The sequence below is a fragment of the Hipposideros armiger genome, unplaced genomic scaffold (genome assembly GCF_001890085.2).
Source record: "Hipposideros armiger isolate ML-2016 unplaced genomic scaffold, ASM189008v1 scaffold_83, whole genome shotgun sequence".
In the NCBI taxonomy this organism is placed as follows: domain Eukaryota; kingdom Metazoa; phylum Chordata; class Mammalia; order Chiroptera; family Hipposideridae; genus Hipposideros; species Hipposideros armiger.
The window spans coordinates 3,078,477-3,104,954 of NW_017731433.1; the positions used below are offsets into that span (position 1 = coordinate 3,078,477).

A 26,478-nucleotide genomic window follows, 5' to 3' on the forward strand; every position below is an offset into this window, starting at 1 on the left:
CCGGGAAGAGTGCAATGATGGTGCCCACTTGGGCCAGTGAAGCAACGTCCTCCACAACTAGACTGAAGAACAAAACGACAGCAACTTGTCTGTTCTCCTTCCCCCAATTCCCCAGCACTGTTCCCATCCCCCAATTCCCCAATAAAAATGGTAAGAAAAAAAAGAATTTTTAAAAAATTTAATCTAATTAAAAAAAGTTTTTTCCCACAAAGAAAACGCCAGGGTCAGATGACTTCATAGAACTTCTTTCAAATATTTAAGGATGAAATAACACCAATTTTTTGTATTAAAATTTTCTTTATTACAAAATTTTCAAACATAGAAAAGTTGGGTAATGAACCCAAGTATTCTTTCACCTAGCTTCAACAAGTAACAATATGTGGCAATCTCATTACACTTTCCTTTCCAGTTCTCCAGTGCCAAATAAAATGTGTATGTCCCAATATACCCGATAAGAGTGTGTGACTTGTACCTCAACAGCCTGGTCTGACAACCTTCCTGTCACTTGAACCAGTCAAGGTCAGAAGATCAGATGAGCCAGGCCTGGATTCTGTGGCCACTCCTGCCAACAGGGTGGGTCAACCCCTTTTAAAGCAAGGTGACTCTTTGCACCAATCTTATACAAACTTTTCCAGAAAATAAAAAACTTAAAAACATTTTCCAATAAATTTTATGAGGCTAGTGTAACTTGATAGAAAAATCTGACAAAAACATATGGAAAAAAGGGAAGTATAGACCAATTTTTACCATGAACATATATGCAAAAATCCTAAATGAACTATTAACAAATCAAATCTAGTGATGCAATATATATATATATATATATATATATATGTATATATATGTTTTTCAAAATGACAAATCACTCCTGCATTTCCAGAATAATCATACTGTGTGTGTGTGTGTGTGTGTGAAACTATACACACACAGAAATAAGGTGAGTTATTCTAGAAATTCAAGGGTGATTTGTCATTTGAAAGTAAGTCAATGTAATTCACTATTTTCACAGAATAATTTCTATATATTCAGAAAAAGCATTTGATAAAATTCAACTCTATTCATAATTTTTTAATACACTCTTAGCAAATTACACATAGAAGAGAATTTTCTAAATCAGATAAAGTGTACCCACAGCATGATGGCTATAGTTAATAAATAGTACCATATTGTATATTTGAAAGGCACTAAGGGAGCAGATCCCAAAAGTTCTCACCACAAGAAAAAAATGTGTTGCTAGGTGTGGTGATGGATGTTAACTACACTTATTGTGGTGATCAATTCACAACATGTACAAATATTGAATCATTGTGTTGTACACCTGAAACTAATATAATGTGATATGTCATTTATGTCTCAAAAAAAAAAAGGAAACAATAAAAGTGAAAGGACAGTGGAGCCACACCTTTAAAAGAGTGAAATAAAACACTGCCAACCTAGAATTCTACTACCTCAATGAAAATATCTGTCAAAACCCAAAACAAAACGAAGACTTTTTTAAAACAGATAAGAGCTAAAAGAATTCGTTACCAACAGGCCCACATTGCAAGAAATGTAAAAGAAAGTTACTCACACAGGAGGAAAATGATGCCAAAGGGAAGTATGGATCTACACAAAGGAATCAAGAACACCAAAAATAGCAGCAGTGCTCAACATGTAGCCTGGGAACTCTGGGTAGCCCTCTTCCAGGAGATCTGCACAGGCAAAGTATTTTCAAACGCTAAGATGTTATTGACTTTTCACACTCATGCTCTCACAGTGTATAGTGGAGTTTTCCAGTGTGATATGGCAACAGAATAAAGGCAAAGGCAGATATGAGGATCTAGCTTTCTTCTATTAAGCCAGACATTCAAGAGGTTTGTTAAAAACATAAAATAGTGCCACTCTTGTCATATTTTTTGTTTTGAAAAATATATTTTTCATAAAAACATGTTATTTATGTTAACCTGGAATCTCTTTCATTGTTGTTTTTAAATTAATAAATATTATAAAATGTTCTGTTTTAAAAAATGTCTAATGCAGTACCTATTGATAGAAATAATCCATGGAAACAGAAGCTTTTTTAGCTTCCTCCATAATATTTAAGACTATGTAAGAAGTCCTGAAACCAAAACATGTGAGAGCTGCTGGTCCAGAGCAGTTTGGCATTTAAAAGCCTTTGACAAAGGTGGCTGGAAATAAGGATGGTTTGGTGACACATAGAGCCACGTGATTTAAATAAAAAAAGGAGAAGGGGAAGGGGAAGGGGAAGGAGAAGGAGAAGAAGGGCTTTAGAAATGGAGGCAGACAGAATAGGGGCAGGAAACCTCAGTCTGGATGTTTCTATAAAATGGAGGCAGAGCCCAAGCTTTGAGGAGATTGTCTCGGATGTAAATCATTTCCCTGCTCACTGTAGACCAGTTGCGTCTGGGAAATATAATTGCCTAGCAACTTCAGTGATTAGTTGTTTGAGGCACAGATAGGATTGCAGAGTACAGGCTGCATTTAATAATAATACCGTTTACGCTGCATCTGGTACACAGGGACACTGTCCAAGTCCCTGGTGGTCTCATCATTCACAGCTTCCTTTCTGCCATCGTGTATCCATTTTACTTATAAAGAAATTGCAAACTTACAGAAGAAAGGGTGTGGACTTTGGGTTCAAGGAGCCCTGGACTCAAAATCTTGCCTAATTCCACCTTCCTGTAGAAATTCCTGTGTAAGACCTTAACCATTTCAAGCTTGCACTGCCGGAAGCAAAAGCTAGACCTCTCTCCCTCTCCTCCATATGAGGATACCATGAGAAGACAGCCATCCGTAAACCAGGAAGAGAGCCTTCTCCAAGAACTTGACCATGCTGGTCCTCTGATCTTGGACTCCCAGCCTCCAGAACTGTGAGAAATAAATGTTTGTTGTTTAAGCTACGCAGTCTATGGTATTCTGTTACAGCAGCTCGAACAGACAAAGGCAGATGTTAAGCATCTTTTCTTGTATTTACTGACCCTTTGCATATATTTTTTGGAGAAATATATATCCTTGTCCGTTTTTAAGCTGTGTTGTCTTTTTATTGTTGGGTTGTGTCTGGCAGGAGAATTTTGAGGTACCCATTCTACACTGCCTGCAGAGTTCCCCATTTGGGATTAAGATCCATTCGGTCACACTGGTAACTTGCCTGACAACACATGCTTTATCGGCACCTTAACTTCTGTATTTGTTTGCTAGGACAGCTTTGACAAGGTCCCAAGGACAGAGGGGCTTAAACAACAGAAATGTATTGTCTCACAATTCTGGAGGCTAAAAATCCAAAGATCATGATGTCAGCAGCATTGGTCCCTTCTGAAGGCTGTGAGAAAAAATCTGTTCCATTCCTCTGACCTAGCTCTGGTGGTTTGTTTGCAATCTCTGGTGTTCCTTGGCTTGTAGAAGCATCCACTCAGTTCTCTGCTTTCATGTTCACATGGTGCTCTACCTGTGTGCCTGTCTGTGTCCAAATTTCCCCTTTTGATAAACACATCAGTCATATTGGATTAGGGCACCCCCCTACTCCATACAACCTCATTCTAACTTAACTAATTACATGTGCAATATCCTATCCCCAAATAAGATCACATTTTGAAGGGCTGAAAGGTTAGGACTTCAACATATGAATTTGGTGGGGGGAAACATTTCAACGCACAACACCTTCCTAATTTCACTTTCCTATTTCCCAACTGCTGTTTCCTGAGATCACTGCCCAGTAAACAGCATATACTCAAATCTTATCTTTGGGCCTGCTTCCAGGAGAGCTAATGCCAAGACAGACAAGCAATCAGGACCTTGTTAGGTTTAAAAGCAAACTTCACTCACAGGTCTTCCAATCACCCCCTTCCAACTGGGTGGAAACTTTCCTTTCTAAAAGGATCAAGAGTTTGGATCAAAAATATTAAATCTTTGGCTACTTTTCCTAAGAACTTAAAATAACTTGGTAACTCTGGGGGTGGGTGTCTTTGTCAATCAGGCTTTTGCAGTTTATTTGGTGATATTTTCAACTCATATCAAATGAGGAAGGTAGATTGGAAGGAAAGGTTTTTACCAAAACTATGGCAATTGGGTATGGATGCTGTCTGAGATTTTGGATAAAAATTGGGCACTTCCCCCAATGCCCACCACACATGTTTCTGATGAACTGGGGTTTTGGATTTCCCCACACACACCAAGCTCTCATATATCCTTCTGCTTTTGCCTGGGATATTTCCCCTATCCCACCAACAATTCACAACAACTCACACTTCCTCTAAGTTCCAGCTCAAATGTCACTTCTTATTTTAAGTCATTCCCAACTTAGTCTAATCAGAGTGATCCCAGGACCCATGTGGCAGCCAGCAGTCCAGATAGGCTGATGGCCTGGAGCTCTTGGCAGCCATCTTGCCACCATATGGCACCTGAGAATGAAGCCAACATGTAGATGAGCAGACAAGAAAGATGGAGAGAATCCCAGTCTTAGGGACATCATTGAATTCCTGGATCAAACTATGCCAAACCTTGCCAATCCATTGACATTTCAGTGTCATGTGCCAGAGTATTTCATCTTCTTGCTTAACTCAGTTTGAATTGGTTATTGCTTTTTAAAAATGAATCCTAGAGATTTAAGACTGAATCATTCATGAGGTACCACTTTCAAGACACGCGCAGGACAGCTGTGGGGACTCTCAGCCATCCTCTTCACCCCAGCAAGGTGAAACTCCTATCTCAAATCTTTTCTGGGTAGAACATTTTGTTAATTAAGTCACATAATTTGGAAGTTCCTTTTATATTATCACCTCAAAAACAATATTCCCTAATGCTTTAACCAAGGAATTTGGGGAATCTAACATTTTCACAGCACTTAGTGGATATGTATTTTAAAATCTTGAGATATGATTTTAGAACTGGAGATTTTGAAGGTACAGAGTCTGCCCCTCACGTTTTACAGTCAAAGAAACATTTGCACAGACAGATTAAAGGGCTTTTCAAAGGTCATGGTGAAGCCAGAGGGATGGAACCCAGGTCTCCCAATTCCCATTCCAGAGCTTTTTCACTCTACTTCTACCCCGAAGCATCTAGCATAGTACTCAGAACATAGGAGTTGCCCAATTAATGAAGAAATGATTGCTCACCCACAGGACCTGGTGCTCAACTCAGAAGGAGGACTGAGAGCATCAGCTATCTGACTTCTCCAAAAGGATGGGAAAAGTGTTTGATGAGCCTCCTACCTGAGGACTCCTGAGCTTAGTCGCCCTGCAGTAGCCACTTTAGTGCTGTTTTGCGTAGCTGCTCAGATCGCAAGTAAATTGGTGCCTTGCAAGTCAGAAATGATTCCTCCAGGGTTGCTGCCAGCAAAAGCAAACATCCTGGAGGCGACTGGGGTTGAATGGGTACTGCCCCAAGTCACGATCTTTTCTTGCTTCTCTGCAGAGCCTAGGAGACTCAAAGAGCTGGATTTCTTGCTCTAAAATAGTAACTTCCCGGTCTTTCAGGAAAAAAAACCACACACAATCACCTTTAAGATTTTGGGTGGTCAGACGGAAAACAAGCTGACCTATGACATGTCCCACATTGAAGGAGTTGCTGTTTTTAAGTTACCCTGTCCCCTGAGCGATAGGAGATCACAGTCCTCCTGATAAAAAAAAGTCCTGATCCTCAAACTACAGCACCTAACCAAAAGCTCAGAAACAGACTAGATTTCTGATTTTACAATTAGCCCCACTACGAAAGGCTTCCTGCTTGGCTTTTAGATGCCCCCCCCCCGCTTCCATCCCATTCCTCATTCTAGGGCTAAAATGATAATGATAGTGCAGATAAGGAGGGACAAAGTGGCCTGCTGCAGATTCAATCACCAAAAAGTACTTGGAGCCCAATGCCCCAAATCCCTTCATTTTGTTCAAGGAGTCCCAACAGGTAGCTCACAAATGCTCCCCAGTGACCACAGTGGTCCTTCTGTGACTCTAGCAGGCTCCTTACCCCCACCCCCCTCACCCCCATGATCAAGGACCACCCGTGCTCTATATTCATCCCTTCCTTGCTGTGCTGCTGTCTCCCTTCCCACCCTAGTTGCTGTCCTCATTATCACGCTCCTGATGTCAGGTTGTCTTGTCCTGGCTGCCCTTCTGCCTGGGTCCAGCAGTCGCTGCTCTGCCCCTTGGAGGCTCCTGCTCTCTGGTGCCATCCCTTGTCACTGACAGGCCCTGTTTCATGAAGCATCTTCCTCTCTCACAGGAATGTGACACCAGACACCTGGTGGGCGAGGTGAGGGATGCACACACTATCCCTTCATACCACTGCCCATCCAGGAGTTGTATGGGTGAATTTCCTTGCTCATCAGGTACCCCTAGAAAACTAAAGTATAGTAATAATGACCCAATTACGTGAGGATCTTAATCTCCGGTCCAGCTTCAGCCCTACTAGCCAATAATTCATCCATCCATTGTTCAGTAAATATAAATAATTGATCAATAGAAATGAGGCAGGCAGTTCTAAGAACAGAGGATACAACTTTTTCAAAATGAATCCAGAGATCAATACAAGACAGGTGTAAGTCAGACCCGGCCTCCAGGCCCTGAGGAGCCTACTTCCCAGTGAGGTGAAATAGACAATACACAAGTGTACAAACAACGTAATTTTAAAGAGTGGTAAGTGTTCTTGTATAAATTATAGTGGCCCAGAGAGCAAGGTGATAGGTCGGCCCATAAAGGAGCACGCACAGTCAGACAAGAAAATTTTTATTGTAAGAGGGAAAGTCTATCAGATTGAGCCAAGACGGCTACAGCCCCGGCTGGAGAGCGAGGGAGGGGACGAGGAGGGTTTTATAGGGGCGGTGCTGACAGGGTAGCATTGTTTCAACAGAAAATGTTGACTGCCTGTAAACCAGTAGCTGTTTTGTGGTGTTTTCTGTTATCGCAAGTTTGTCTCTGTCTGCAGATGCAGATCAACAGACATTTTGTTGTTTTCTTGCAGACATGGCTCGGTCTGTACGTCAAGGTCTCTGAGACCTAACAGTCAGAGGCCTGACACAAGGGAAGGGCGAGGCCACTGCTTTCAATCAGGGTTAGGGAAGGCCTCTCAGAGGAGGTGACCTTTAAACACATGCCTGATGGAGAAGTGTTCAGTCACACAAAGATCCTGGGAAATGGCTCCAGGCAGGGGACAGACAGTGCCAGGGCCTCAGGCAGGAAGGACATTGTGAGTGAAGGGGAGCCTGGCGTGGGTGAGGTGGGAGAGGCCAACAGGGGCAGAGCGCGGAGGGTTTTCTATGCCAGGGGCAGAGGGGAGGCTTGAAGCAGAGGAGTCATATGGGAAGGCGCTAATGGGAAGGCCCCTCTGGAGAGTGGACTGCAGTAACGACGAGGCTGTGGCAGAAGAGAGGGGCGTGGCATGCGTTAGGTGACAGCGTGCAGACAGGGAAGGGGCAGGTTCAGAATTTATTTTTTTTATTTTTTATTTTTTTCAAATATTTTTATTGGGTAATTGGGGGGATGGGAACAGTACTGGGGAATTAGGGGAAGGGGAACAGACAAGTTGCTGTCGTTTTGTTCTTCAATCTAGTTGTGGAGGACACTGCTTCACTGGCCCAAGTTGGCACCATCATTGCGCTCTTCCCTGGCGAGGCAGATCAGTCGCCGGCTTCTGGACGGCCGCTCACTGCGGCTGCTGGCCGCTCACGCTGGCTGCTGGCTACACACGGTAGCCCATGGCAACCCACAGCCACAGGGACTGCAGCCTACGCCGTCCCAGCGACTCATGGCAGCCCAGCTCCAGGTTGAGCTGTTGTTCAGCATCTTAGCTGTAGAGGGCAGTGTCACTGGCCCTCATATGTGGGATCCGAACCGGGGCCCTCTGGCATCCCAAGCGAGTTCTTAACCATCGCGCCACTCGGCCGGCCCTTTTTTTTTTTTTTTTTTTTTTTTTTTTTAGCTGAGCCATCCCGCCACCTGTTGGCAGCTCCGCGGCTGCTCAGCTCGGGCTGACTCGAACCACTGTTGCTCAGAGCTCAAACTCTTGAGTGAGCTCTTAACCAACTGAGCCACTCAGCCGGCCCCAGAATTTATTTTTAATGTAGAGACAACAGGATTGACTTAGGAGCATATTCTAAACACTTTCCATAGAGTCATCTATGCCTTGATTTGTAATGGCTTCGTCACTTAGGTGCAAAGAAACTGAATGGGAGAGTGTCCAAACATAGTGTAAGGCTGCTGTAAAAAATTACCTCCAATTTAGTGGCTTAAAGCAACGCAAATGTATCATTTTCCTGCTGTGGAGATGGGAAGTCTGAAATGGGCCTAGGACTGAAATGGAGATGTCAGCAGGGCTCGTTTCTGGAGGCTCTGGGGGAGAATCTGTTTCCTTGCCTTTCCAGCTTCTAGACCTGCCTGCATTCCTCCATCTTCAAGGCCAACCCTGGTGTCATTCCAACTTCCGCTTCCATCGTCACGTGTCCTTCTCTGTCTGTCCCGCTTTCCTCTTTCATTTATAAGGACGCTGGTGATTACACCAGGCCCACTCAAATAATCCAATATCATCTCCCCTCCTCCAGGTTCTTACCTTTTTCACACCTGCATGGTCCCTTTTGGAGCATAAGGCAACATAGTCACATCTTTGAGGGGGGCATTATTCTGCCTCTCACACTCTCCATAGAGTTTTATTTCCTTGCTGCTTTCTTTATTGTCACATGTAACCATTTCTAAAGCTCTGGCCTTCTTTCTGTTAGCTGTTCATTCCTTCCTTCTTCCCTTCCTTTATTCAACAACCATTTTATGCACATCTACTAGGAGCTAAGCCCTCTGCCAGGCATTGTGGAGAGACAACTATGTATCCAGGCTCTACCCTGAAGGAGTTTATGGTCAGCTTTCCTGAGTAGCCTTGTTACTGGTCCAATTAAATTGAGCTGCCTGGCTGTCGTGCAGGGACACTGCAAACAACGCAGTCACCATGTTGTCACCTCTGCTGAGTTTCTACCCTGAGGTCTGTAAAACACCACCTAAGGACTCAGGAAGAAGCATCAGTGGATTCACCAAAGGAGAGACCTAACAACAAAAAGTGGGGGCCAAGCTTTGAAGTGGTGGGTTTCCACAAAGTGTGGGGCTGACTGTCCCTGAGCAGGCGCTGGTGCTGCGGTGGCTGCTCACACACTCACGGGAGGCTGGCCGCCCACCAGCAGCAGCATCTTTGACCCCTCTCCCCGCCTCTCCAAGTGCAGCCTTCTGGAAACCACCCGAGCCATTTATTTCTTGGCAACTATTCCCACAAACCAGTCTCAGGAAATGCTTGACAAAATACTTGGCCCCCAAAGAGTCCTTATCTCTTCGAGATACATACTGAAATATTTACAGATGAAATGATACAAGTCTGGGATTTGCTTCTGAATAAAACATGTGAGAGGAAGTGGGTGGGTATAGAACAGACAAGCCTGGCTGTGAGTTAATTGTTGAAGCTGGGGGATGGGAACGCAAGGATATGTTATACTATTCTTTTTTTTTCTTCTTATGTTTAAAATTAAAAAAAAAATAGTTAAGGGGGAAAAGGCCCCACATTTCACCTTATGTCATAGAAACAAACTTAACATTTGGTTATATTTTACTGTTTAATAATTGCCTAGATTAAAAAAAATAAATGCAAGCATACAAATATTTGACGGAAGAGCCATTTTCTACAGTCACTGGAGTCAGAGCAAGGAAGAGAAAGTGCTAGATCTTGCCTGCTGCTGGTCTTGAAACAATAATGGTGCTGTCCTTCAGAGAAGAAACACATAAAACTCTGAAACATTATCCCAGTAATTGGATTCAGAGGGCTAAAGATATCATCTGGGAAAAGATAGTTTAACTTGATTAAGAGATAATTGTGGCTCTTTATGATGGAGATGATGAACTGGCTTGACCTGTCTCAGAATTTTCCTACAGTAATGTCCAGGCAGCATATTAGTTAGTATTGGAATCCCTTTGGATCATGAAACTGTGGTTTTCAGACTCTGTACAAATCTGAGAAAAACAACTGTGAAATGGATAGCATTTTCTTTGGAACTTCTTCACTTGCTTTTTCAGCACTCCCATGAGGCATATTGTGTGGCAGAAAGATCACAAACTTTGGAGCCAAAGAGTTGACTTGACTACCATCTCAGACACCTGCTGTGCAACTTTGGGCAAGTTACATAACCTCACTGGTTACATAACTTCAGCGAACCTCAGTTTCCTCATCAATAAAATGGGCCTAATAATATCTACTTTGCCAGGAGCTGTGAGGATTGTTGGTAATGTGTGTAAAATGCCTTTTCCATCATAGAACTCAAATTAGTGGTAGCTTATTGTATTTATAATTGCATGTTTCTCTTTACCCCACTCCATATCTCCCAATATAGGCCTAGAACATAGTAAGAATGCAACAAATATTTGTTGAATAACATTAAACCTTGAGATGGTAGATAGAATTAATGGGAAGTATTATTATACCAGAATCCGCTCCTTTGCAGATCACTCATCCTTATGAGATCTTCTCCAGCTAATTGCTCAAGCCAGAAAACAAAGACCCATTTGTGACAGCTTCCTCTTCCTCCTCCTCACATCTAATCAATCACTAAATTCTATCTGAGTTCTCAATTATCACTAGAATCTACTCACTTCCCTCAAATTCTACTGTTAGCACCTTAGTTCAAGGCTACCTCCTTTTTCATCTGGTCTGTAGCAAAGTTAGGTCTCCTTACATTTGTTCTTACTCCTCTATAATCCTTTCTTTTTATTGTAGCCAGAGGTGGGGTTTTTTCTTTTCTTTTTTTAATTACAGAAAAATTTAAATAGTCACAAAAATAAAGAGTATGGTAAACTTCCATGTATCCATCATGCAGCTTCAACAATGATCAATGACTGGCCAATTTTGTTTCATGTATACCCCACCTACTTTTTCCAATGTTCTAGGATTGTTTGAAGCAAATTCCAGAAGTCATAGCTTTTCGGGGGGATCTTTTCATGTATTCAGAATAAAATTCTAGGGCCGGCCGAGTGGCTCAGTTGGTTAAAAGCTCACTCAAGAGTGTGAGCTCTGAGCAACAGCGGTTCGTTTCCTGGCCCGAGCTAAGCAGCTGCTGAGCTGCCAACAGGTGGCAGGATGGCTCAGCTAAAAAAGAAAAATGAAAGGAAGGAAGGAAGGAAGGAAGGAAGGAGGGAAGGAAGGAAGGAAGGAAGGAAGGAAGGAAGGAAGGAAGGAAGGAAGNGAAAGAAAGAAAGAAAGAAAGAAAGAAAGAAAGAAAGAAAGAAAGAAAGAAAGAAAGAAAGAAAGAAAGAAAGAAAGAAAGAAAGAAAAAGAAAGAAAGAAAGAAAGAATAAAATTCTAAATCCTTACATGGCTTGCCATGATCTGACCCTGTTGACTTTTTCAGCTATGGATCACAATTGGCTATTCCCCTCCCCTGACCCAGTCAAACCAGACTCCCCTCAGTTCCTTCAACATTTTATGGTCTCCTTATGGTCGTGAGGCCTTTAGGCTGGGCTGTTTCCAGTGTCCAGAAAGCCCATCTTTTCTCCTTTCTCTTCTTTACCCTCCTTGCTCAGCTCCAGATACTTCTGCTTCCGCTATCACCCTGCACATCGCTGCTCACAAGGACTGTAACAGACAGCTCTCTCAGCACCCTGTGCTTCTCTAACTATACACACATCATTTTGTAAGTAGTCATGCAAAGACGTCTCCCCTGTTATAAATAAACTCTGTGGGCATAAGACTATTGTCTTATTCCCTGATGAGGCATCCAGCACATAGTTCAATACCTTCCTTATAGGAGGCACTTAATAAATATCTGCTGAATGAGGTCCCCAAGAAAGGTAAACACAAAGCCACATCCATTTCATGTCATAAATTGCTAACAGACCAGTGTCCTAAACCTTTCATAACCACAAGAACAATGCTCAGACCTTTAATTCTAAATGTATTTTGTTATAGTCAATATGGCTTTTTAAAAAGATCGTGAGCTGCATTACGCTAGACACTGAATATTCAAAGATGAATAATACATGATCCTTCCTCAAAGAGCTGAGTCTAGTAGAAAAGACTATCATTTAATTATTTGAAATTGGTAATTTCTCATATATTATATATAAAGGCCAGAATATTTAATTAGCCAGAGAATCTGTAAAGCGTCAGACAACTAAGGACAAACAGGAGTTAACTGTGAAAACAATAGCTAACATTAATTACTAGGTCCTTCCTTTGGGCCAGGTATGGTACAGAGCATGTTTCACACAAGATTTCATTTAATCCTTACAACACCCTTTGAAATATGCCTTAGTATTCCCATTTTGCAGATGAAAAGAAGAAGAAGAAAAAAAAACCACCAAGGCATTAAAAACTTAGGTAACTTGAGACTGGGGCTGACAAGTAATCTTTGAGCACTGCTGCAGGAAAAAATAAAACAAAGGACACTTTCCAATTCATCAGGACTTTCCACTTGGAGTCCTGGTTTCAGGGCTGTGTGTGCACGCTTTCATGGGAAAACAGCAGCTGTTGAAAACCTGTTACTGATAAGGCCATGTTCCTGTGAGCCCCAAACACCATTCATTGAATTTGGACTTTGTACCAAACCGTTTCTATAAAGAGAAGTAAATTAGACACTCTCAAGTTGTGAAGCTGCTGCCTGCCGTGAACTTAGCCTATGCTCTCAGCCAAATGGAAAGCTCGGCATTGTTTTCTTCATTGCACAGAGTATATTGTCTGCTTACGTCCTACACGTGGGTACTGACCGAGAGGAGATTCGTTACATTTTAAAAGGGAGAAATTATTAGGATATTGCATGTGTGGCCCTTGAAGCATGAAAAGAGATTTTGTATTAATTATGCATATCTGGGAATTTATTTTTAACTTTTCATGAAGGAAAATTTTAATCACCTACAAAAGTAGGCTGAATATATAATAAGCCCCAAATACCCATCACCTTGCTTCAACAATGATCAATTCATAGTCAATATGTTTCATTTATATTGCCTTCGACTTTTACCCCGCTCTTGTTTTATTTTGAAGCACATATGTTTGGGAATATTTTGAATGTTCTGTTCTGTTGGTAAAATGTAGAATGTAGGAAATCAATAGAACAAATAAACATGACCTTGTCAGCAAGGTATTTGGGAAAACAGTTACAAGAAAGAGGAATAGGCTGTGCAGTGTTTTTTAAATTAAAATGTATTGGGGCGACAATGGTCAACAAAGCTACATAGGCTTCAAGTGTACAATTCTGTAATACATCATCTATATATTGCATTATGTGTTCACAGCCCAGAGCCTTCCATCATCGTATATCTGATCCCCTTTACCATCTTCTCCCATCCCCCTTCCCCCCTAGGCTGTGCAGGATTGACCACAGAAAAGACGGAAGACTGGCACAGATTACTGGGGGCATTTGTATAGGCAGATAATAACACACCATGAATGAAAAGTTGTGATTACAGACAAGGAATGTGGGAAGTCTACCTGTCACGTGTCTTGAGCACACCATCTCTGCCTTTTGTCCCCACACCCACGCTGGCGTGTTCTCCACCAATGTAGTGAAGTCACTTGTTGGAGGATCCATATTGTCCCCCACCAACGCCTCACCCCATCTTGCCTAAGCCATTGCTGCATTAAACAAACAAATAAACAAAAAAAACTCTAGAGGAGCACTGTGTGCAGTCGAAATGTGTTAGCCACATGTGTAATTTTACATTTTCTAGTAGGCACATTGTAAAAACTAAAAAGAAAAAAGTGAAATTAATGTTACTACTATATGTTATTTAACCTAGTATATTCAAAATGTTAGCATGCCAATATGTTATCAATATAAAAACTGTTATCAAGATATTTTTACATTATTTCTTTTGTACCAAGAATTTCAAATTCAGTGTGTATTTTACAGTTATAGCATATCTCAATTTGGACTAGCAATATTTTAAGGGCTTAGTAGCCATATGTGACTAGTGGCTACTGCATTGGGCAGAGCAGCCCTAGAGACCCCAGAATAGGGAAGTCAACAGGTACTTTGCAATTTACTTGAAAATAATGCTACTAAAGATTTCTGGTTAAAGTTAAAGTACAATGTGGATGGAAATGCTGGGCTTCTCCAGGAAATCTGCTGAAATGAAGAAGAGAAACAACCATAAAAAGGTTAGATAAGTTCATCTACAAACAAGGAAATAACTACAAACTCCAAAACCCAGGCTATGAAGAAATGTGTGTCCCTTGAGATCTTGAGCAAGGTTATAGGGAGCAGGAAGGATGTTAGCCATTACTGACAGGTTCTTTACTTACAATAGTATGGTAAAGTTCAGCGGCTCTGGGAACTCCAATCCTGGTTCTGTTACTTACACACTGTGTAGCTTGGGCAAGTCATTTCATCTCTCTTTGCCTCCGGTTCCTCATCTTTAAAATGGGGGTCATAAAATCTAGGCTGGTTGTAAGGATTAAAGGAATTAATACACACCAAACACTTAGAACTCATGTGAACATAGCCCATATTAACCTCTCCATAAATGTTAACCATGAAAAACAAAAACAAAACAAACAGCAACTGATTTGTGGGCAGACAAAGAGGAATGTGGGTACTGAGAAAAGTGGGGCTGATGATAAAACTGAATTCATAAGACCTTTGTTGTCTCCTCTGGGGTCTGTGTTCTATCTTAGTGAAGTTGTCTGGGAGTCGGGAGGAGAAGAGAGAGGAAGCCCAAACTGGTTTTGCAGGTGCTGACCAGAGTCCATTACACACAGTTAAGCACAAAATCACTAGCCAAAACACCTGTTATCTATGAATCTTTATAGTTGCCCACAACAGCAGCCTACTTGGGCAACCTGCTCACCTGGAGGGAAATTATCCCACTGAGAAAAAGAACAACATAGATAACTTGGAAAGAGCATTCTGGCAGCACGCTCATTTTGAGGTTGCAAACTACGCCAGTTCCCTCCATTGAACTTCTCCAAATTGTTTTTGAACAAAAGGCAGACCCAGATATGTATAACTGTTCACATGTAGAGATGAGTAAATACAGAAGCAATGCAACTTAAGCCATCTATCTGCAGAGCACAACTTAGAAGAGACACATGTATAGAAGAATATTTAAGAAAAATATTTCACTGTCAAAGAGTTTAACAAGAACTTATGAATGATTCATTGCAAAAGAGCTTCAGGGGGAGATATGACAGGACAGAGAGGAAGATGAAGTAAAATGGCGTCAACCAGAAAAGACTTGAAATGTAACATTGAAACCATTTGGGAAATGAAAATCACAATACAAGCAGGAAGAAGTATAAACGTGTCTGGGGGAAAAAAATCAATGACTTGGAAGATGGGCTTGAGAAAATATAAAGGCAGAGGTAAAGAAAAGACAAGACAATGATTAGAGACGATAGAAATGAGGAGAGATAACCCAGTGGTACCCATCAACCCTTCTTGGAAGTTACTTGCAAAATCCAGACAATCAAAAGACAGTTCAAGGTAAAGAATTCAAGAATGGGAAAGACATTGCTTTAATTGACTGTTGGTGAGCAAAGAATCCATTTAAATATCAAACTAAGGCAAACAATAGCAAGAGTTATTACAGAGCAGAATGTGTGTCAATGTAAACAACCAATCAGGTGGTCTAGGAGGGCATGCTGGGCTCCTGGGCCCAGAGCCACCAGTGGTGGGGCGTTGGTGAAGCAGCCATCAAGGCATGGTTTGGGCACTAGTCCTGTCTGTAGAAGCACGCCTAGCTCTCTGATCTGCCCAGAGAGTCTGTGGTCTTCCCTTTAAAACAAAAACAATTTTCTTTTTCTTATATTAGCCACAGTAGAGTCTGTTGTCATTAAGACTCTGACTGATGAACCGTTCAAATAAAATTTAAGAACGACAATACATGCGGGCAAAGTGGTGGTGTGAGAGGAAACTGATGCTCATACAGAGTTGGTAGGAATGTTGTTCTAACCTCTTAAAAGGGCAGTTTGGCAGAGTTAATTAAAATTTGAAACATAAATTTCTGTGACCCAGAAATTGTACTTCTAGGAATTTAGCTTACATATTTAAACACACCCTTATTCACTCAACAAATATTTACTGACCACTGTGCTAGGTAGGTGCTGGAGATACTGCAATGAGCAAAACAAACAAAATTCTCTACTCTTAAAAATAAAATACCTTACCCTCTTGCGCTGGAAGGGCAGACAGAAAACAGTAACAAAGGTAAACATTTAAAAGACAGCGTGTTGGAAGGTGAAAAGTGCTAAGAGAAAAGGAAAAAGCAAGGACGGGGGTCAGGAGGTATCAGGCACTTTGCAATTTGAGATCAGTGGTCAGGAAAGACTCTTATGTGAGTAAAGATCTGAAAGAGGTGAAGGATTAAGTTATGTGGTATTTGGAATAAGAGATTAAAAAAAAAAGGAGATAACAGGTGCAAAGGTCCTGAGGCAGAAGCCTACCTGGCACAATAAAACAACAGCAAAGAAGCTAGTGTGGTTGGAGCAGAGAATGAAGTATGGAAGGAGATGGTTCAGAGAGGTAATAGCCATGGGGGCAGACAATATTGCTTTATAGGCCAGAGTTTTACTCTGAATGAGAGGGAAGCCCCTGGAAAATTCTGAGCAGAGAGGGATAATATTTCACATTTTAACATGACTATTCCAGCTGCTGAGTTGCATATAGGTTGAGTCAGGGCAAGAGCAAATACAGGGAACCATTCAGGAGGCTGTTCCAACAATCCAGTCAAGAGATAGATGATGGGGCCAGTCAAGTGGCTCAGCTGGGTAGGTGCTCACTTGGGAGCGCCAGCTCTGAGCAGCAGGGCCGCGGTTCGGATCCCACATTGAGGGCCAGTGACTCTGCGTCCTCTACAGCTAAGATGGTGAACAATAGCTCGACCTGGAGCTGGGCTGCTGTGGGTCGCTGGCCATGGCGTAGGCTGCAGCGGGGTTACAGTGGGCTGCTGTGAGCTACATGAGGGGCTGGCAGCCAGCGTGAGCGGCTGGCAGCCAGCGTGAGCAGCTGGCAGCGGTCGAGAGCTGCCGTGAGCGGCCGACCAATGACCGGCGACCAATTGCCTCAACCAGGAAGACCACAATGGTCATGCCAACATGGGCCAGTGAAGCGACATCCTCAAAAACTAGACTGAAGAACAAAACAGCAATTTGTCTACCTGTCTGTTCCCCTTCCCGGATTCTCCAGTGCTGTTCCCCTCCCCCAATTCCCCCAATAAAATCTTAAAAAAAAAAAAGAGATGGATGATGGCTTGAACCAGGGGTGGGAAGCAGTGAAGTGGTCAGCTTATGTGAATGGACGAAACTGTAGGGACAATGATGTCCAAGGCAATATCATTTGTAATTGAGAGAAGCTAGAAATCACCTAAATACCCATTAACAGAATGCAGGTCGAAAAAAATATGTTACTTTTTTTTTTTTACCTTAAAATTTTCTGTAGTGATTGAAAGCATGTATTATTTTTTAAATTAAAAATTAAGCAAATAACATTAACTTTTAATGCTAGTCAATTTTAGCATAGAGGGATATGTTGAAGTTTCAAGAAAAGCATGTTTCTTGAACATTAAAACATCTTGTGTGGTTAAAAATACAAACCCAGAAGTATTGAAATTATAGTTTCTTATTTAAAAAACAGGGTCACACAGAAATATGCATCTGTACCTGTTAAACTAGTGTGTCAGTAATTCATGACTAATCATTACAAAGCATGGGCTTCTGTTCTTTTTAAAAAATTTTGGTAGTGTAGATATAGACTAGAAAATGAGGAAATGAGACTAGGTGAGTTGTGGTTTTGGTGAAACTTTAAGACTGACTTTGCTGTTACCAATCATCTAAGATCTGAATATGCAAAAAAGATTTGTCTCAGGGGTGAAACTGGGAAGTGGATATGCTATTCTGTCTCTACATATTGGCCGGATATCCATTTAGATGAGAATTATCTCAATGATCATTTATTAATCACTCACCATATGCCAGGCACCGTTCCTTATGTTTTTATGACAACTTCTAATTTTAACATAATCTAGTTTTACAAATTTACCCAAGGTCATTAGCTAAAAATATGGAAGAGCTGAAACTCTTACTCAGATTGTCTCATGCCAAAACCCACCCTCTTTCTGCTATAACACTTTGCATTTGGTAGGGTTGGTTAGATTGAATTTTGAGGCTTTTCTTTGGAAAGAATAGTGTATCCATTAGAATTGCACTCAATTGCTTGTAACAAACCCTGACCAGGGGTGCTTTAAACAAGTAAGGGGCTTTTTCTCATGTAATAAGATGTCTGTAGCTAGGTAGTTTGAGTACGAGCTGCCCCTTTTCTCTTTAGTGTCGCCCTTTGGTCATAAAATGGCTGCTCCCTCTCCAACCTCACAGCCTCACAACCTCACAATCACAAGACAACAGGAGAAAGGGTGGTGGTGTCTGCATCCGGAAAGCAAAAAGCTTCTCAGGACCCTTTAGGCGACTTCCTCCTACATCTCACTAGCCAGAATTGAGTCATGTGACTACCCTGCAAGGACATCTGGGAAGGTGAAAATTTTAGTGCAGCACATTGCCTCCCTGAGCAAAATCCGAGTTCTCCTGAGAAGGAGGAAGCCGGGATGGATAATGAAGAGGCAGTAAGCAATGTCTGTCCCATGAAGAATATCTGACAGATCAAGGATGTTGGGGAAGGAACAGCTGCCTCAGAAGTGCTATGGGATCAAGTGGATTCTAGGGGCTCTGGGCACCACTGCTGATGAATTTTGCTTCAGGAGAGGCAGGGAAATGTAGTCTTTGTTCTAAGCAGCCCCGGGCTCAGCTTCAATTCTGTTATTATGAAAGGAGAGAATGGGTATTGGGGAACAACCAGGGGCTCTGCCACAGTCCCTCTACCAGCCCGAGACAGCATTCCCCTTGGGAAGGAGCCCGATGTGCAGTCATAGGTACTACCTAATCTAGATAGGAGGGGTCTGAGGGCAGTTATTGACACAGGCTTTGGGAATGGAGGGAGGGCAGTAGGTATTGGGGGAATACGTGGGGATGCTGGGAGCATTTGATGACAAATTCAGCCTCCTGGATTGGCCTGGAAAGAGGCATTAAGAGTGCAGGCTGGCTCCTCAGAGACAACTCCTCCCAGCCCTGTCACTGGCGAGGCACCTCACCTTTCTAGTCCTCGTTTTCCTCTTCTGTAAAGTGGAGAAAACCCTACCTACCTTGTAGAGTTGGTGTGAGCCTAGGTTGAAGTGATGCATGGCCAGCTTCTGTTTCATACAAGACACTCCATAGATGGCAGCTGTTAGTTTTGATAGGTGCGTGATCTGAACCCTACACCCTCTCCTCTCATTCAGCTGTATCCTCTCCTTCTCAGCTATATTCACTCGTCATTATGCTGTCGAAACATGCGCACCTTTCTGCTTCTGGCTTTGCTCACAGTGGACTCGCGGCTGAAACAACTCGCATCCTTATGAATCCTGTAGTCGTTCCTGTCTCAGCTCACCTCTCCCCTTCTCCAGGAATTCCTCTTTGAACCTCCCTAGAGTCTTCCTCAGTTGCCCTCGCAGCCCGTGCTTAATCTCATCGCGGTTCTTACTGCACCCTCGGACGGGCCTTTACTAAGTTCCTTGTAAGGCGAGTCCAGGTTCTCTGGGAAATTCAGGCTCAGGCCACTCCCCTTGTTCAACTCTACAAGAAAAGAAGGAGGAAATTGCGCCCTATTTTAAATGTTTAAATGGCCACTCCTAGGTACTCAACATATACCTGTTGAATATCAAATCAGCACTGTTGACCCCCCAAAATAATGCAACGTAAGTGTGCTATTTGCAGATTTTTATTTAAAAATCTGAATTCACAGTACACTACAGGCAGTTGCTTAGTGGCATAAACGTTTTTTCTAAGTTCTGTCCCTCTGTATATCCCAACCTAGAGACAACTGCCAATGGCCTCCCTGACCACCCGGCTGGGGCGACGGAAGCTCCTTGGGCCATGGGTTGGGACTTCAAGGCCTGGCACGTGGAAGGGAGTCTCAGCGAGCGCCGAGCTGAGACTGTCACTCTGCACCCCGCACCTTGGCGGTGGCCAGGGGCGGTTTCGTCGGGTTTCGCCGCACTGCCCACAGGCGGCGCCCTCCGGCCGATCTTCCGCCGGGGTCGCGAAGGGGCGTGCGCGCTCCAAGGCGGCCCACCGCCCACGCCCGCACTTCCTGGTCGGGGCGAGCGCATCCGCGGCCGGGGTCGCCGCGGGGTCCTGGAGGCCGCGTTCGCCGCCCCCGCCCCGTGTCCCGGGAGCGCGCGGGGCGGGGCGGGGCGGGGCGGCCGTGCTGGCTCCTGCCCCTCCCTCGGCGGTCACCTGGGGCGGAGAGTAGCAGGTGCCCGTGCGGCCACTTCGTCGCTTGTCTGGCGGGGCCCCCAGCGTGTGGGACGCGGACCACGAGCCGGGAGCTGCCGCGCCTCGGGTGAGTGCGGGGAGCTCACGCCCGCTGCCTCTCGGTCCCGGGTCCCGGTGGTCAACGGCACCCGCTCGGCCCCCCGCTTCCCTGATGGGCGCTCTGCGCGTCGGGGGAGAGGAATTTCCCTTCCAGGGATTCAGAGGCTGAGGTTTCTCTACCACTTAAGTGGTCCTGGTGTGTATGTGTGATGTGGTGGTGCGTGGGGGGTGGGGGGTTGGGGGGCCGCTTGACTGAAAGCCACAGGCGCCCGAGCCTGAGCATTTGGTCTTGGGGTTTTCGTGTAGCCTTCGCGCCTGGGGCTGTCGTGGGCTTGGGCCCCGGGGGCCCGGGGATGGAATCTAATGGTCTGGGTTGGGAGTACAATCGCACCCAGACACTCGCAGTCGCTGTTTCCAGGGATGATAGCTCTTAAACATTATAAGAACAGGTGATGTTTTAGAAATAGGTGTATGTAATTTTCACTCTCCTTTCTGGGACGTAGCGGTGAGTGTATACAGTCACCTACACACACGCCCATGTATTCATTGGGGTCGGACTTTGCGCCCTCTCTTCTCTGGTCTTGGGAAGTTGGGGACTCTGCCCCCGCGCTCGCCGGGCTGTGGGATTAAGCCCCAGGGCTTTGCAAAGCTGTTTGTTTTTGGAGACCATGGCGCCCTGGTTGATTCCTCTATGACCAGACTGGGCTGGTTCGAAATTCTCTCCAGATAACCTGGGGCCGCCCTCTGGAACTCGTTGGCTGAAGCTCTTTTTCTCACTTGGGTTTGTGGTCTTGGTAGGTGGAGGCAGGACCCGGCCCCCGCATTCCGGAGGCGACCGGGAGGACCGGGCCGCAGGGGGAAAGTCTGGCTGGGAGGAAATGCTCGCTTCGCTCCACCCGAATGACTTAGGTAAGGGGCTTGGGAGTGTTTCTCACACCCCACAGATAAATCCACACATCACAACTGCAAAGGACGTGAATGAATGGCTCTCAGAATCACTAATTGCTTCAAGTGAAATCGTTTTGCTTGTGCTTTTCAGATTTTTTTTAACTTCTTTAATTATTAAAATGACTGATATGTACCGGGGGTGCCAAAAAAATGTATATACTTGTATTCATCTTTTGTTATCGGTATATATTGAGTATTACAATTTTAATACAGTGTTTTCCTTTCTTAAAATGTGTATACATTTTTTGGCACCCTCTGTATATATCAGAATAGAATTACTGAGAATTGCCAGTGGGGACCAGCCTGATGCTATGAGAATCGCGGAGACCTGGAACCTGTGGTTTAAAATCTGTTTAAGACGCATAACAGGGCAATACAATGTGTGAGCCTTGGTTGGATCCTGATATGATGACAAAAGTTTTCTAAACATTGAGTCAACAGAGAAAATTTGTACTGGCTATTTGATAGCATTAAGGATATTAGTTTTGTTTAGTTACTTTAGGTAATGGTATCCTAAATTACACTTTAAAAAAAATCCTTATCTTTTAGAAATACATACTGAAATTGTAATACAGGTTGAGGATTTGCCTCAAAATAATCCGGTTTTGGGGAGCACTGCTAGTGGAGAAGTGAGGGTGAACTAGATGAAAGAAGATTGGCCATGAGTTGTTAATAGTTGAAGCTGGATGAAGGGTATGGGGTATGAAATTCCTTACAATGTTGTCTCTACTGCTGTGTGTTTGGCATTTTCTTTTAAAAGTACCACCACCATCTGTGAAGCTTTTTTGCAAAAGGTGGGTTTGGAAGGCACTGCTAGTGATTCTAGATTCAAGGCCAACCACAGACCCTCACCCTTTGTAAATGGAGTGTAAAGACTGCCTCTCCAGACTCAGAGAAAGCCGTCTTTTTCTCCCCCATGGCGTGTCGCTTTATTTTGCTCAGAAAGCATAGGGTGTTTGCTGAGTGTGACAAAGCTGAGCGGATCAAGTTGATGCAGGTGGTTGCTGGGTCAGCTTTTTTTTTTTTTATACAAAGGGCATTAGCAAGCCTGAGGGTTGAGTTGTCTCCAAACGGACAGGTTGTTTAACATGTGTTAGCAGTTTTTCTGAACTGCCCAAATCCTTTACAAGCCATGCGTATGAAAAAACAGAGCTCAGAGTAGTGAACACATCCATATACACGTAGAATTTGTGTACATTTCTGGAAGCATTGTATACATCAATAAAAAGTGTATAGTATAAAACCAATCACAAGGTGAGTGGAAATCCACTTATTACCTGAAAGAGATCTCATCTGTGTGCGCTGTCTTTTTTATGTCCTTGTTTGTTTCAGGCATCATGACATGTACATACTTAGCAAAGAACTGACTCCTAAAAAAATTCTGTGCTGTTCTTTTCCTTTCCAAGAACCCTGCTTTGAAGAAGAGAGATATAGGTAGTAACATCTACACTGTATGCATCCTGCTTGCTCACCCCCGTCCCCCAGATTTTTCATACAATTCCCACTTGTTCTGTCATGCTTGATTAGTAATTTGGAAGAGTGATGATTGTTTGAGGGAGCTATTAAAGTTCAGCAGAGGAAGGAAAGGGAGTTACACTGCTGAACGATAAAGCCATGTTTCTTAGTAGCTTCGGTGGAACTGATTTAAATGCCTCTTTGCTTGCAAGAGAAAACAAGCCAAGTGAATGCTGTGCTGTCTGTGACAGTTGAAAGTTGAAGTCTCTCAGCCTAGACCTTGCCTAGTGCACATTTGCTTGTGTAAAAGAAAGTCGTAAAGGTGTTTTAAGGATTCAGTGGAGGAGACACCAAAGCACGCCCCAGTTTTCTCTCAGTGAATCGGAAAATGAGAGAACCAACAAAAGTCCCTGTACAGTTGGGAAGTACCACCGTGAATTCATGATGGTACTTAAGTGAAATTGTTTAGCTTGTGGGTCAGTTTTCTTTGTGTGAATAAAGGAAATATGCACCTGTTAAGTGACTTTTTTTTTCTGCCTCAGTTCTCTGAAATGAGAGCATAGAGTCAGAAAAGAAACTTTCCTGGTCCTTATGTGACCTAGCAGTGACCTAACAATGTTTGCCCTCCTCTGTGTGAGGATGGTGGAATTGGACTCTGGAGAGTTGGTTGCTAATAGCCGTTTTAAGGAATTACCATAAGTGTGATACCATCTTCTCCCTCCATCATGTTATTTAAGGGTATGAACACATTAGAAAAGCAAATTACTGCTTTGTTGGCCTAAAATGAGAGGAAAGCGTGTTGGCAATCAAGTCAGTAACTTTTCTGGCTTGTAAATGCTCTCTCTGCTTTTGTCCACCTCACTTCATCCCATCCTGTGAGCTGGAGCAGCAGAGCTGAAGGATTGTTTTAGCTTTTAACAGATTGGAACATTGAAATCTAAAGAAAATAGGAAAGACTTGCCAAGTCATTTCTTTAGAGACATGGGGAAGGAAATTTAACATTGTTGAGAGTTCATAGTAGTCTTCACATTTTTAATTTTCACAAATGTCTCTAAGTTGGGTATTGTAAGCCCATTTTGCAGATGGGATTGTAGCTAAGCGTGGCTAATAGTTCACGTGAAGTCTTGCAGCTAGTGAAAGCAGAGCCGGGATTTAAATGGAAATAGGTGGGATCTTAGAGTTTACATATTTCCAGCCTCTGTGCTGTTGCACACACCGTTAGCAGACAGTAGAGCTACACGCCCAAGAGTGGGTTACTTACTCTAGGCAAGCGATCTTTCTACCACACTCGACTGCCCTGGTTACAAACCGGGGATGTGGGCCACCTCCAACCAACAGATATGTTTTATCAAGCCAGCATAGTGTTAAAAAGAAAACAGAACCAACGTTGAGAATTGGGAGATTTCAAATATTCTACCTCCAAGAATTCCCAAAGGCAGTACTGGAGCAGCCTTCTCTCTAGAGAAGGGTTGTGCACTCCAGGTCCCATGGTCTCTACCACTCCCTAAGTGTCTCCTGTCCTTGAGGCTGGGGACTAGAGCACTTACACTGTTGTTCCTCTTACAGTAAGAGGTCTTTCTACTGGTGCTTCTATCCAAAATGGGATAACAAGAGAGAGATTGAGCAGCTCTTGTCCCAGTAAAAATGGAAAAGGGCATATTCCTTCGAGGGAGTGAAGAGTCTTATGTTTTACTCTGCAGTGCTTCCATGTCAGAAAAATACAAGGTATGTCATTTTTTTTCTCACACCCTGTTAGCTTTACTCATTTGCATGGAACTTTAGAGGCTACTACTTCTGCAGTACAACACAAATGGAGTACATGTGTGGGCAAGCCGCAGCAGAGAAGAGGAATGCCTCCAAATTCGCAAACCACTAACTGTGAGAAGAGGGGTCTGGTGCACCTTGGGAGTTCCCCAGGGTGTCCTGTGGGGGTGGGGCACCAAGAAGCCCTCTTTTTTTCCACAGCCTGAGATTGGGGCCCAAATGGATCCTGAGCTTGTGCATTGGCTCTCTGTAGCTGCTCTGAGGGTTCCCAGGACTTGTGAAGGTACTTGGCACTCTTCCTTCTCTGTCCACCCCTCTTTAGGTCTGCTCCTACGCACTGCTGGGGCATAGCCACGCCTGAAAGCTCTGCAGGGATGAGGAACTGAGGTGCCCATAGTCCAGCCTTTGAGAGCCTTCTGTGATGCAGGCGCAAGGATGGCCTGATTTCCTCATCTGGAATGGGGTGCAGAAAGGGAAGAGGAAATACCACAAATGGAACCTTATGGAATGGCTTTGAGAAAGTGTCACTAGAACTGCCAGTCTGGGAAGAAACTGACTTCTACCCTTCAAGGTTCTTTTAGCTGTTCTAGTCATTAAGTCTACATGAGACAGATTATCAAGAGAAAATAAGCAAATTTAATTATACACACACATATGGGAACCCCACCTACATGAAAGAGTCAGAGGCCAACATACATGAGAGGTTTCTGGTGAGCCCACAGGCTCTCAATTGCCTTCTGCTCAAAGTAATTCCCATGCCCAAGTGGCACATCTTGGGGAGGCCGGTTCTGAACCCCTTGAGCATACCCCAGTGTGATGATAAAAACAAAGCCAAGGAGGTGTGCAATGCAACACCTTGTTTTGTTGAAAGAAGTCAGCTTAGAGACGGAGGCGTTCTGTATATGCGAGGTCACTGTTGATTGGGTCCTTTCAAGGAGAACTCTGGGATTCAGGCATGTGGGTGCGTGTTCCCTCAGGTAGGTGATCACTAACTCCCTAGTCAAATAGGCAGGTGGCGAGGGAAATGGGGCTGATTGATTATCTGCCAGAGCAAACAGGTGAGGGACCACCCTGAGTGTGGACCCCAGCCAGATTGCTGGGTTATTTCTGGTTCTTCCACCACCTACCTGTGTAACCTTGAGTATTTTTTTAACCACTCTGTGCCTGAGTTTCCCCCCATGTACAGTGGGAAGTACTAATGAGTAATACCGACTGTGTAGGGTTGTGAGGATTAAATGGCACTTGAGTGCCTGGCATGGAATAAGGATTCGCTGTGGGTTAGCTGTTACTGTTGTTGTTAGAGCCCTGCTTCCTTCACTTTTGCCTTTATTGGGGGATCCCCCCCCAAAAAAAAAAAACTTTAGAAGGAAAGCTGTAGGGTAGGAATGCTTTCCAGCTCTGACCTCCCTATTTTCGGAGTGAGTCATGGGCTGCCCATCTGAGCTGCCTGCAGGCTTTAGGGAAACGGTCTCCGTGACAAATGCTCACGGGGAGTTTGAAGCAACAACAGCTTTGGACTGATGAAGAGGACTGGACTGGAGCCCATGGCTTTGAATCCAGAGCTTTGGCTCTGTTGTTTGGGGATTAAGATCTATACCGACTGGAAAGGCGGTGGAATCCCCTGCATTCCGTGTGGGCACAGACCCTACCCTATTGTGGAAGAGTCGACTGGTGTCAGCGGGGCATAGGGGCAGACGCAGGGGCACGCAGCCGGTGGAGTCCTGTGCGTCGGGTGCCTCTGCTGTCAGCTGAGGATAAGCACACCTCTTAGGAATGTTGTGAAGGGCTATTAAAAATTTTATGAAATCCTGACACAAGCACAGGGAAGTATTGTGTTCAACTTCCCCATTTGTGGTGAAACCGTAGAACAGGCACACCGGCAGGTTTAAAGATGCTGATAACTAATATTAACACAACATTTAAAAAATACCTTTAAAAAGGGCTATCGAATTTGATCTTCAACCAATA

The 26,478-nt window shown here is 43.8% G+C and overlaps 1 protein-coding gene across 9 annotated transcripts in view; it reads left to right on the forward strand.

Moving 5' to 3' along the window:
• Nucleotides 1-20,047: 20,047 nt before the first annotated feature.
• Nucleotides 20,048-26,478, forward strand: part of GPR160 (G protein-coupled receptor 160) — a 37,378-nt gene continuing 30,947 nt past the window's right edge. Inside the window, exons 1-4 of one of the 9 annotated variants that reach the window (XM_019643940.1) lie at nt 20,048-20,371; nt 21,142-21,252; nt 24,503-24,624; nt 24,712-24,793. The gene's annotated coding sequence lies outside the window, so the exon portion shown is untranslated. Of the gene's footprint in view, nt 20,372-20,423; nt 20,540-21,141; nt 21,253-24,312; nt 24,472-24,502; nt 24,625-24,711; nt 24,794-26,478 lie in introns of those variants that run through there. The other 8 variants (XM_019643942.1, XM_019643943.1, XM_019643944.1 and 5 more) reach the window with 8 other exon arrangements.